The sequence below is a fragment of the Leucopleurus acutus genome (assembly GCF_964270905.1).
Source record: "Leucopleurus acutus genome assembly, chromosome: 1".
NCBI classification, from domain to species: Eukaryota; Metazoa; Chordata; class Mammalia; order Artiodactyla; family Delphinidae; genus Leucopleurus; species Leucopleurus acutus.
The window spans coordinates 1,048,106-1,061,662 of NC_139142.1; positions in this window are offsets into that span (position 1 = coordinate 1,048,106).

A 13,557-nucleotide genomic window follows, 5' to 3' on the forward strand; every position below is an offset into this window, starting at 1 on the left:
GAGACCTCCAGCAGAGAGCCTCCAGGAACAATGAATGTGGACAAGTACAGGAAAAAGGGTATCGGCAAATGTGGGAAGAATGAGTAACAGGTTAGAAAATATTTAGCAAATGAAAAAGGGAGGCAACTAATAACTTTAGGAAATACAAAGAGTAAGAAAGGAAACAATTGGAGTATGCTGTAATGCTAAGTTAAGCTATGATTGTGTAGATATAATGTGATCTATACCAACAGATCCAGTTTGATTTAACCAAAAATTGTAATATAACTATATTGGAAGAGTAGAGAGGGGAAGCAGAGGGGGTGTCAGAATACGAGGGCTAAACTCTCATCTACTCTAATAGGAAATCTTAAAAATTATGTCTTAAATTGATTAAGCAAAAGGTAACAGGATAGTAAGATAGATAGATAGATGATAGATAGATAGATAGATATAATTTAGAAATATGTGGTGTGTGAAAGCCAGAAAAATTATTTAAAAATCTAATAATGGTTGATTTTTGAGGGATCAAGGAAGGGAGGATCAATGAGCTACTGTATTTTGTCATAGATTTTTAGTACAGACAGTCCCTGCTTTCGAATTTTTACCTTTTCCTGGGTGAGTAATATGCAGTATGGTACTCTCTCACAATGCTGGGCAGTAGGCTGGAGCTCCCAGTCTGCTACACAATCACAACTGATACACTCACTGACATTCTGTTTATCACCTTCAGTATAGCACTCAATAAATTACATGAGAAATTCAATACTTTATTATAAAAATAGCCTTTGTGTTAGATGATTTTGTCCAACTGTAGGCTAATGATGTGAGCATGTTTAAGGTAGGCTAGACTAAGCTACAATGTTCAGTAGGTAAGGCGCATTTTCAACTTACAATATTTTCAACTTAGGATGGGTTTATTGGGACATAACCCCATAGTAGAGAAAGATCTGTACATGAATTTGGCATTTTGTTTTGTTTACTAGATGCACGTTCAACAATATACAATTGATTTGTTGTATTTAACTTGCATTATTTGTTAATTTAAAACAAAACAACAAAATATCATTTTACTACAACCAAATTTGCACAAATTAAAAAGCAGGCCCATTCCAGGTACTGGAAAGGGCGCGGGGCAATAGGAACTGTCAGCCGTAGCAGTCAGAGTTACAGTTACTTCGGAAAACACTTCACCATACCTAGTAAAGGTGATTTGCACAGAACCCATGAGCAGCAATTCCCCACCTGGTGATGTCCCTAGAGCAGTGCTCCCCAACCTTTTTCGCTGTGCAAAACATGATAGTACTTGCATGGCACAGTGAAGTAAGTGGGCAAGGCTTCTCCAGGACATTGGGGCCAGCCGGGAGGTCCAGGGTCCAGGATGCCCCAGCCCCTGCCCAGCTACTCAAGTATAGGCGGGTCCATCACTCAGACATAGCTGCACCCCAGTCACAGCACCCAGTGGGCCCATCCAGAGAAAGGATTACGCATGTGCACCTGGAGATCTGTACTAGGATGTTTACAGCAGTGCCGTGATAGTAAAAAGCCTGGACACAACATAAATGTCCATGAACAATAGCACTGGTAGACAAATTGTGATATAGTCACACAATGGAATAGCAAACAAGAGTAAAGACTAATGAGTGACACCATAAGCGTTGAAAGGGATGAATCTCATGCGTGAAATATTAGACGGAAGAAGCAAAACACAACTATTACATATAAAGGAAGACTATACATAAAGTTTAAAAAGCAGCTAAAACGAAACTATGTGTTTTGGGGGACTACAAACATACATGGTAAAAATGATACAGAGAAGCAAGGGAAAGACGAATAGAAATTCAAATTAGTATTGCCTGGGGGCGGGGTCAGGGATGGGGAAGGCAGAGTGGCCAGTCATGAGCAACCCGCACTTAAAGAGAGGCTTTGCTTTGCAGTCTGAGTGGTGGCTACACAAGAGTTCACATTATAATTATTTTTATTCTTGTTGTCATTATTATTACTCTTTAAAATATTTTTTCTCAGGTGTACAGTTTTAGGGCATGCATAGATTCTAGCTGCCCCAAATATCTGTACTCCCCTTCTTCTCGAGTAATAGAACCCCCAGTTTTTAGCTGAGTACTTGGCCACCAGGAATAAAGACTGAATTTCCCTGCCCTATTTGCAATATAGTTCAACCACGTTCCTCTTGCAATGGAAATTAAGAGGCATGTGTGTGTGTGTAACTCCTAGGAAGTGTTCTTACTGGGGAAGGGGGAAGGTGCGCCCTTCATGGTCTCCTCTTCTCTATTGGTTAAAATGTGATGTAATGGCTGGAGCATCAGCAGCCATCTTGGACCATGGTGTAACCTCAGGAATAAAACTCGTACACAGTGGAACATAGTAGAGGCCGAAGGATCCAGGGGGCCTGACACAGGGTGCACCATGATGGTCCTGGGCTGACCCTTTCAGACTTTACACGCACGAAGAGAAATATATTTATATCACTTTGAATTCATGATTATTTGTGGGCTTTCTGTTATATCCAGCCAAGCCTAATCCTAATTTGGTATAGGAGTGAGATGCAGCAGAAAATTCTCCAAAATCAAAGTAGAACAACTAAAGACCATTACTTGCCCACACACTCAGGGGACCACTGGGGGAGGTGGAGTAGGCTGGGGAGACTGGGGAGCCTGGGGGAGGCTGGGGAGCCCAGGGGAGGCTGGGGGAGCACGGGGGAGCCTGGGGAGCCTGAGGCACCAGGCAGACCAGGGCCCCATCCTGTCACCAACACACCAACTGGCTGTCTGATGTTGGCCAAGTCCCTTTAAGGCTCTGAGCTGTTTGCTGGTGTGGGAAAGGGTCCGCTGGCCCTCAAAGTGTCCCATAAAGCATGGCTGCGTGGGGAAGCCTGGGTAATTACCCAGCACTGCGTGCACAGCGTGGGGACCTGGCAGAGGGAAAGTCCCTGGCAGTGCCCGCAGTGGAGCACAGGACACACAGGGTGAGGTCTCAAAGGGCAGGGGAGGGTGCCCAAGCTGGGGTGACCTAAGGACAGGGAGGAGGTGGGACAGACGAGTCACAGGGAAGACGCAGGCTGGAGCCACAGACGTGCCAAGGACCACGGGAAGCACCGGGTGAGCTCGCCCTCGCGAGGGGCGGGGCGGGGCATGGAGTCCTGGACACTGAGTCACCGGCCTGGACGAGGCCCCCATGCCAGCTGGGCGCCCAGAGCCCCCCCACTTCCCACCCCCGCACTGGACTCTGCTGCGAGGCTCGCCCGGCACTGCCGAGTCTCCGTGACACCGTGCGGCTTTTGTCCCAGGATTTATTTTTTCATCAGATGGATATCAGAGTCACTTCATGTGGTGCTCTCCCGCGTCAGCAAAATAAAGATGCAAATAAGTCCCCTGACCCGCCCCCAGGGCCACCGAAGAACGCAGAGCCTCCCGCCTCCCCCACCATGCATGAAGGCTTTGAATTTAAAATTTCATTTTCCCATCGCTTTTCAATAAATGCTCTTCCCCGGGTTGTCTCGAGTCCTGACCTTATAATGCCCGAGTTAAAAGGCAGTGTCTTGTTTCCAGCTGCAGATAATTTACTTTTGAATGGTCCAATTACACGGCAGCCGGGGCTCTGCCTGGCCGCGCAGAGACGGGGCCGTTTACCCGGGAGATAATGGTGTTGCGCAACATATGTGTTGTCTGACCCGGGCCTGTCCTCCGGCGGCCGCCAGCAGGTAGGACCAGGCACTGTCTAAGGAGCCCGGACAGGCGCAGCCCTGGAGGGGACCCCGGTGTCCACCTCACCCTCTGGTTGAGACCAGCCCTCAGGTGATCCCTGCTGGCATGACCATCCCGGACCCAGGTGAGGCCGTGGATGGCATGCTGTCCGGTTTTTCCGGCTGCCGCTGGCTCACTCTGCAGCCTGCGGAGCATTGGCTGCCCTGGAAGATGTTAAAGTGGGCATGAAATACAGCGTCATGCTTGTGAAAGAGGTGTGACATCTGACCGATCGCTAGCCCCGAGTCGTTATAACAAGGTGGCCTCATGAATTTCATGTCCACGTAACAAAATCTGAACGGATGGAAACTGTCTGTGCCTTCGAATTTCTTAAAATGAAACACTGAAGCATTTTGCTCTTCTGTAATATTTCTCCCTAAGCAAAAAATGTGGGTTCCTTAGTGATGTGGCTTCAAAGAATGTCTAGATCTGGGTGATCCCACTTTAAAGCCTAAAGAAAAATTCCTAACCCTTCTTCCAGGAGTCGAAGGGAAGAACTGAGCAATTCCTCTGCCTGCCCACAGTTTAAGATGTGTCCATCTCCAGAAACCAACAGGACCCCTGAACTTTAAACCCAGATACTTTTCCCTTTGAATTTTCTCTTACAAACAAATCTGAATCAGTGACAATTAAAAGATGAGGCAAGCACATGGAAAGTGTGTGATGGGGCGTCACCACCTACATCATCCCTGGACTGCTGCTTCTGTCCTGTGTCACAGGGACACTTGGGTGGTCAGCAACAGCAGAGAACAGGGTGAAATCCTTTATCAAGTGCAGACTGGCCCGAATTCAGCTCAGCTCCCTGGACCCTGGCTGGAGACCTGCAGAGGAGCAGTGAATGGGGAAGGGCTCCGGGCAGGGGTTACGGAGGCTCTGGAGGCAGTGCCAGCCCAGCCCACCCCTCCCTGCTTCCTTCTCAGTGCCTCTTCAGCCCATAGATGCGACCACCCCACTGCAAACCTGTCCACACCCGCCCTTGTGCTGAAGTCCCTTGTGCACAGCTACCCTGGGGCAGCTCAGGGTCTCCAGGCTGGCGGTCATCAAGGGGAGGGGAGGGACGTCTTCGTAAGGTCTGGTCTCGCTTCTGGCTAGTTCCAAGGCCACCGTGGAGAGGCGGCTCTGCTCAACCCAGGGCTGTTGCTTGAGCGCGTCTGCATACCGGGCACTGGGTCCCGCGTCTGAGATGCTGGATTCATCTGTGTGCATTAGAGGTGGCGGCAAATTCCCTGCCACTGCCCCTGTGCAGAAGCAGAGTTTATTTCTCCATCCCCTTGAACCTGATACCACGTTGAGAGGCCATGCGGAGAAGCCACAAGAAGAGAGAGGAAGAGGCCCTGGAACCAGCGGGAAGAGAAGTGATGAACAGAAAGTACCAAGACCCCCGGCAGACAAGTCGGTGGAGCTGCCGCCCTGTGGCACAGCTGTCCTACCCTGGCCCAAGCGTGGAGGGAGGAAGCCCTGCAGACAGCTGCCCACTGTGGCCTGGCTAAGTCCTCCCCCAGAAAAGAAAGCAGCTGGGAATTCCCTGGCGGTCCAGTGGTTAGAATTCCACGTTCTCGCTGCTGAGGGCCCAGGTTTGATCCCCGGTCAGGGAACTAAGATCCCGCAGGCCAGGCGGCCCGGCCAAATGTGGCTGGCTGAGGGGTGGTCTCTGCTGCCATTGGAAAGGAAAGGCGGGCAGCGCCGAGGTGATGACAGGGACAAATGGGGTCACAGAGAGGCCACGTGACCCAAACAGTGTCACAGGTAAGTATGTTCCTGGGTGTCCGGGCAGGGCGGTCGTGGAGGCCCTCCCTCTGCGTGAGAATCAACTGGGTTCGGCTCTGCCCTCTCCCTTCGGGGTCCGCCCTCTGATCCCGGGTTCAGAACTGTAAAGCCCGCGCCAGCAGCCCTGGTCCTCCCCGGGCCCCACCTCAGCTGCACCCGCTTCGTGGGATGCTGTGTCCAGCCAGAGCCCGGGGCCTGGGAATGAGAGGCCCACCGCGGGCCGCCCAAACCGCCAGGGGAGGAAGAGGACAGCCCACTGTCTCCACAAGGCCGGCCCCGCAGCTCCCCTCCCAGAATCAAGCAGCCCGGTTCCCGCACATCCCAGGGTCCACACAGAGAGCGCGTCGGGGGCGCACCAAGCGCTCACAGTGGCGCCCGAGAGGGACGGGCTTTTCCTGCAGGGGCCAGAGGGGCTACAGAGGCTCAGCTCGGCTGCCCGCTGAGGCCTGGGGGGCTGGTGTCCCGCCCACCCCTCTGACCACACAGGTGTGGGCGGTAAGAGGGGTGTGACCCGCGCAGAGCCAGCGTATCAAAGTTCCACCCCAAGAGCTGTCCCTGGAATATGCTGGCTGCCTTCCTCACGGCGGGGTGTAGGGGGGGACGTGGAGGGGCGGGGGTGTCACGGGACGACCTCCTGCTCCCTCTGGCGTCTGGCTTTCAGGGCGCATCCGACAGCGCAGACTGCTGCTAGGAGGCCCCGCCCATGCCAGGCCCCGCCCACCCGAGGCGCCATTCCCCGCCCACGGGCCTGGGGCAGCCCTGGACTCTGCGAGCTTCTCTTCTCTACAGGCCAGGCCGTGCACCTGGCACGCCTCGGGGTGCTGGAGCCAGCAGCACCTGAGCTCACCTGTCGGGGCCTCGAGGCACAGGGGAGATGACAGGGTCCAGAGGAGGAGGGGCCGTCCGTGCCCCGGGGCCAGGCCTTTCCCAATACCAGTGGGGTTCAGGGGTCAGGGGCCAGGGCAGGGCACTGTCTGGAAGCAGGGAGGTTTAGGGCCCACACAGACCTGGGCGGGGTGCAAGGGGGTGCTGGTAAGGACAGTGGCACAGACGTGGGGGGCAGAGACCCCACGTGCCTCAGAGGTGAAGGTGTGGCAAGCTGGCCTCCAGAACAAGGAGAATCTCGACGGTCGGGGGAGAAGAAAGGGGGTGCAGCCCAGGCCAGGTCCCCAGTGGGCTCACCTAGCTCCTGGCTCCACCATCCCTGGTAACACGTGACCTGCATTCCCATTTGTCAGCTGACCGTGCCCCCTTGAACCCACCCTACCTGACCCCAGACCCACAGCTTAAATCCCACCCGAGGGCTGATGGCTTCCACTGAGCCCCAGACTGGTACCCTCACCGCCTTCTCCACATCTCTCCCTGCACGTTTCCCAGATGGTCAAAAGGGGACCGTGGATTTCTCCTCCCAAACCTCCACAGCTCCCCACACTTTCCCAATGGCAGCTGACGGCAGCAGGACTCGCTGACTCTGCCGGGCCCAGGAGGAGCCACCCTGACTTTCCTCTCTCTCTCTCCCACCACTTCTCATTCATGAGCAGATCCTGCCAACCCAGCTCTAAGTCGCAGGATCGCGATCACCTTCCCCCACCCCCACAGCTGAGACTCCGGCCCACCAAGCCTCCCGGCTGCAGGCTCCACCCTGGCGTCCACCCTCACTGACAGAGCTTCCCAAAGCCCAGACCACGCTGCCCTTTGCCTGAGTCAAAGCCAGGTTCTCGGCCAGCACCCTGTCCTCCTTTTCCTCTCTGGCTCCTTCCCGGCTGCAAAGCCCACCTGCACCTCCTAGAAGATGCCCAGCCTCTCCGCACGGTGCGTCTGCCTTGTACTTTCCCAAACTCCTCCTGTGGCCCAGTCAGCCCCGCATCTCCCCCGCAAGACCCCTCCACCAGCGCCGGGCCTGAGACGTCCCCACTGCCTGTCCAGCACCCCGAGCGTTGTCACTCATCGCAGCGCCTCTGACCCTCGCACCGCGGCCTCACCTCCCCCGGTGTGTGGGTCTCTCAGAGTCCTTGCTGTCCCCTGGCCCCCACCAGCTGATGCTCCAGAAATAAATGTCCCCCGTCCTGCTGCTGCCTCCACAGAAGCCCGAGCCCCTCAGGGCAGGTCCCTCTCCTCAGCACCAGCAGCGGTGCCGGACAGTTCTCTGAACAGACCCCTTCCGGCTTTGGCCTGAAACCAGCAAGCAGGCTGCTGGGCTCTGTGTGCTCCTGGAGGGGCCTTCCACACGCCAGCGCCCACTGTGAGGGAGGGGGCGGGGGAGGGGGACTGCGCCCTCGATGGCCTTAGTTATTTTCTCTCTCATTCAACAAGACAAAACGCCCCCCAGGGAAGGAAGCCGGGCTGCCCCCCACATCTCCGGCTCTGCCCCTCCAGGTCCTCCCTTGGCCATCAGAGCAGCCCCTCAGGACCCCCCCCAATTCAGGACTTCCTGTGTTCCTTTAAGATGCAGAAGGTCCTGACCTGAAAGCAGTGTGTCGGGGCTGTGAGTTGGATGGGGGTTTCTTGCCTTCATATCGTCTTTGGGTTTACACATCTCCCGTGTCAGAGATATGGACACGGCTCACAGACAGAAATGCAAGTGGCCCTGCGACTTCCCCGTAATGAGAGACACACAAATGCAGGCCAGACCAGATACCGTTTCCCACCTATCAGATTGGCAAAAATACAAAAGTTGAACGGCATTCTGCCGGCGAGGCTGTGAGGAAGAGGCGGCCTCAGACAAAGCTGTGGGAACGTGAAAGGGTCCAGCTCCCACCCTGGGAGACAGACAACATCTGACAAAGCTGCAAAATGCAGTTACCCTTTCTGACAGCCGCCTGCTCGGAGGAATCTCGCCTCAGACATACGCGGGGAACCCACAAAGCTGTGTGGTGCATCTTGCTAAGGGACTGTTAGTAACGGCAGAAGACTGGGGTCACCGAGTGCCCCGGCACTAGGGGACTGACGGGTGGGTAGATAGAATGTGTCCCCATGATGGAACTCCGTCCCCCTAAACATGAAATGAGGGAGCTCACCGTGTCACGCTGCGGTCTGTTCAAAAGCAAGGTGAAGGGCTTCCCTGGTGGTGCAGTGGTTGAGAGTCCGCCTGCCGATGCAGGGGACACGGGTTCGTGCCCCGGTCCGGGAAGATCCCACATGCCACGGAGCGGCTGAGCCTGTGAGCCATGGCCGCTGAGCCTGCGCGTCCGGAGCCTGTGCTCCGCAATGGGAGAGGCCACGACAGTGAGAGGCCCACGTACCGCAAAAAAAAAAAAAAAGCAAGGTGAAGAACCATGCGATTCCTATGTCACTTTTTATTTAAGAAAACGGGAGAATAAACCATTATTTAAGAATAAATCCAACCCCAATGGAAACAGTCGCTGACAAGAGGAGACGGGGACAGGCAGGGAAACCCAGCTTCCCTGAATGTGCCCTTCTGTGTCCTTTTGACTTCAGAATCTTGTAAATATTTTAAGTAATTGTAAGACAAATTAAATCACAGAGCTTCTGCTCTGTGACACTGTTCAAGAAAGAAAAGTCAAGTTACAGAAAATCTTTGCGAAACACCACCTGTGTGATCAAGGACTGATGTCAGAAACACAGCCGGACCTCTGTATCCATAGGTCCTGCGTCCGAGGATTCAACCAACCCAGGATCAAAAAAAAAAATTTTTTTTTTAATTCCAGAAAGTTCCAAAAAGCAAAAATTGAATTTGCTGTTCACCAACAACTATGTACATATCATTTGCATTGTATCAGGTATTATAAGTCATCTAGGGATGATGTAAAGTATTTGGGAGGATGTGCACAGGTTATACACAAATACGACACCATTTTATACAAGGGACTTGAGCGTCCACAGATTTTGGTATCTGGAGGTGGGTGGGGGGCAGTTCTGGAACCAACTCCCTGTGGATATCAACAGATGACTGTATACAAAAATACTTAAAACTTAATAATAAGGAAACAAAGAACCCAATTAAAACATGGGTTAAAGCCCTAAGCAGACACCTCATCAGAAGATACACAGATGGCAAGTAAGCACATGAAAGGATGCTTAATGTTATGTCATGAGGTGATTGCAAATTAAAGCAATGAAACACCATTCCACACCTATTAGAATGGCAAACATCGAGAGCCCAGCAACGTCACGTGCTGGCAAGGATACGCGGCAACAGGATGCCTTACCCGGTGCTGGTGGGGATGCAAATGGTTCGGCTGCTTCGGAAGACGGTTTAGTGATTTTGTAAAAAGCCAGACATACTCTTACCCTATGATCCAGCAATCACGCTCCTTGGTATCTACCCAAAGGCAATGAAAACGGGGTTCACGCAAAACCCAGCACACGGTGTTTATAGCAGCTTTATTTGATCTCCCTTTGTTTAGCAGCTTTATTCTTTTTTTTTTTTTTTTTTTTTGCGGGACGCGGGCCTCTCAGTACTGTGGCCTCTCCCGTTACGGAGCACAGGCTCCGGATGCGCAGGCTCAGCGGCCATGGCTCACGGGCCCAGCCGCTCCGCGGCATGTGGGATCCTCCCGGACCGGGGCACGAACCCGCGTCCCCTGCATCAGCAGGCGGACTCTCAACCACTGCACCACCAGGGAAGCCCTAGCAGTTTTATTCTTAATTGCCAAACCTTTGAAGCAACCAAGACATCCTTCAACAGGTGAATGAATAAACAAACTGAAGCATCCAAACAGTGGCATGTTTTCCAGCACTAAAATGAAATGCACTCTCAAGCCATGAAGTCATGGAGGAAACTTAAATGCACATGGCTAAGTGAAAGAATCCAGTCTGAAAAGGCTACATGCTATGTGATTCCAACTATACGACACTCTGGAAAAGGCAAAAGCACAGAGACTGAACAGATCCGTGGTGGCCAGGGGTTAGGGGGTTAGTGGGGTGCAAAGGCAGAGCACAGAGGATCTTAGGACGGTGAAACTATTCTGTGTGATACTGTGATAGTGGTTACATGTCATTCTACATTTGTCAAAACCCACAGAATGTACAGCACAGGAGTGAACCCTAATGTAGACCGTGCCCCTTGGGTGATAGAGATCTGTCAGTGGAGCTCCATCAGTTGTAACAAATGAACCACACTAATGCACATGTTCGTAATAGGGGGAGTAATGGGGCTGGGGAGGGAGGAGGGGTAGATGGGAGCTCTGTACTTTCTGATCAATTTTTCTGTAAACCTAAAACAGCTTTTTTTTTTAAAAAAAAAGTCTATTAATTAAAAAAATTAAATCATAATAGAAAAGCAGTCTCTAAAATTCAAAATGAATCTGTGTATCAAGTCAGTGGTTTCACCACACAGAGGAGATTTATTTCAAATTACTTCAAAACATGGTCATTTGACTACAAATCTCAATTGGGACATATCCTAAGAACAAAAAATAGCAATAAAGAAATCTTAATATATATATGATACAAGTATGTATGTACGTGTGTGTGTGTGTGTGTGTGTGTGTGTATATATATATATATATATATATATATATATATATATATATATATATATGTCAGCTACATATTGCTGAGTAACAAACTACCCCGAAGCTTTGTGGCTTAAAACAACGAGTTGTTATTTCTCACAATTTTGTGGGTTGCACGGCCAGTTCCCCACCTGGTCGTACTTGGACTCTCTCCTGTGGCTGTGGTCCCCTGGAGGCTCAGCTGGACTGGCAGGTCCAGGATGGCCTCATCTGCGTGTCTGGAAGGAGGTGGCTGTAGGCCACTTCAGCTCCTCCGAGTACGCTAGTATAAGTTCTCCTCTTACGCTGCAGTAGGCCAGATTGACTTCCCTATTCTGAGTCACAGAGCAGCATCCCAAGAAAGTGAGGGTGGCAGCTTCAGGGCCTTTTAGGGCCTGGCCTCAGAGGTACACAGTGTCCCTGCCACTCTATCCTACTGGTCAAAGCACGTCACGAGGCCAGCCCAAATTCAGGAAGTGAGGAAATAAATCCCACTTTTGTTCAGGCTGGGGCAGCGTAATGTCACACCACAAAGGAGCACGGACACAGGGAAACGAGATTCATTGGGCCCACTACTGCAACAGTCTCCTGTAGTCCTCCCTCGGGTCCCAATGCTTCACATCTCTCCCATGACCTCCAAACTCTCATCCAATCATGGGATCAAAGTGCAAATGTGGCTCTTCTGGGTGTGCAGTGACTTGAGTGTGGCTCCTCTTAATGCAGGAACTTGTGAGCAAAATACAAGAGTTATCTGTCCCCCACACACCCAACATACAACGGTGAGGCAGGGATAGGAAACCTTCAGAGGCAGCAGGCGCTCCCCTTCAAAAGGAAAAGGACAGGAAGCAGATACAGGCAGACCCAAGGCAATTATGAAATCTAGCCAGTTGCCCCTACTCTAGGGGCAAGGAAGTCTCCTTGATTAAGTCCAGTTTTCCTTTCTGGCAGTGGTTTTCTAATCCACTGTTCTTTGCTCTTGACTATACCCTCTGAGATACATTTCCTTTGCCATAAGAAGTGGCCCATGTAGGCAGCTGAGTCACATTCTCAACCTGTTTACTTCCCAGAAGCCTCTTGCCATTTTGAACTGTCTTCTTTATCCAAGCTGGTGGTGTTTTCATCAGTACAACTCTTTTTAAAACTTTGTGGATTTCCCATGAATCTAATTAAAGTTTGCTCCATATTCCAAAAGCCACGTCCATAGTCCTTTTTTGAGGCAGATTTCCCGCTCTCTTGAGCCGTACTTGAAGCTGTGAAATGAAACCCTTAGGGTTCGTAAAATTCCTTCTGCCTGGATGAATGGGTCTGTTGGGCACTGCCTGAAACCTTACAAAGCTCTTAACCAGGCGTCCTGCAGACACAGCCTTGATTGTATCTTTGCCCCCAGGCTCGTCGCACTCTGTATATTTTTACCAGCTGGAAATACTGAGTGTGAGGGACAGTATTATTTTCTAACCAAGCAAGTCCTGGGCTTTCTGTCTTTAAATTTTATTTACAAATTGAACGGTTCCTTCTTTAGCTCATCTCTCTTTCTTTATCTTATTATGTGCAGCTAGAGGAAACCAACTGACACTTTTAACATTCTGTCTAGAGATTTCTTCCGCCACATGCCACAAGTTTGTCTTCCCTTCCCAGTTACTGTAGGAGACAGTTTGTCATCTATCCCTAAGTGACAAGGGCGCCCTCAAGTTTTTGTTAAGGTACCATTGTACTCCAGGTACCAACATCTGTATCATTTATCTATTACTATGTAACAAACCACCCCAGTATGTAGTGGCATCAAATAAGAACTTATACTTCTCGCAGTGCTGGGGGTCAGCGCTGGACCGCCTACTGGCCTCACCTGGGCTCCCTCACCTGCATACGGCTGGGTGCCAGGCTAACCCAGAGCATGTAGGACAGCTGGTCTACCTGCCCACAGGGTTTTTTCATCCCAGGATTCTTTGTAGCATGGTGGTCCCAGGATCCAGAAGGGGAAAAAACAGACCGTAAGATCTCTTAAGGGCTTGCCTTGGAAGTCATACCACGTTACCTCCACCGCATTTTCTTGGTCATGTCACAAGATCAGCCCAGCTTCAAAACATGGGGAAATAGATTCTCCTTCTTTATGGGGACTCAGCAAAAAATGTGTGTACAAGCTGAACGTACCCTGCTACATGATAGTTCTACAGACGATGTACCGTGAGATAAAGCAGGTAAGTAATTATGTGATGTCATTAGGAACCAAGAATCCCAGCATAAGAGGAGAGGTGTAAATGTAAAATCAGAGAAGCTATACAAAACACTCTAATCTTACATTTAAATTGGAAATATTAGTATCAACTCACTACGTACTTTTCTTTTGCAAAAAAAAAATGTTTTCCCAGCTTTGGCCACAGAAAGGTTTAGAAGCAATGACTTGTCTGGTAGTAATGACCCCTCTTTAGCTCCCAGACTGCCATCACAAAATCCTATTTTCCAATAAAAGGAACCAGAGCTCCCGGGAGAAATGGCCAACTTGAGGTCTCGAGGAAGAAATACACTAGATGAATCTGGAACAACTTGTCGTATCAGAAAGCAAGGCAGCCCTCAACACGATCAGATGGACTCAGGAA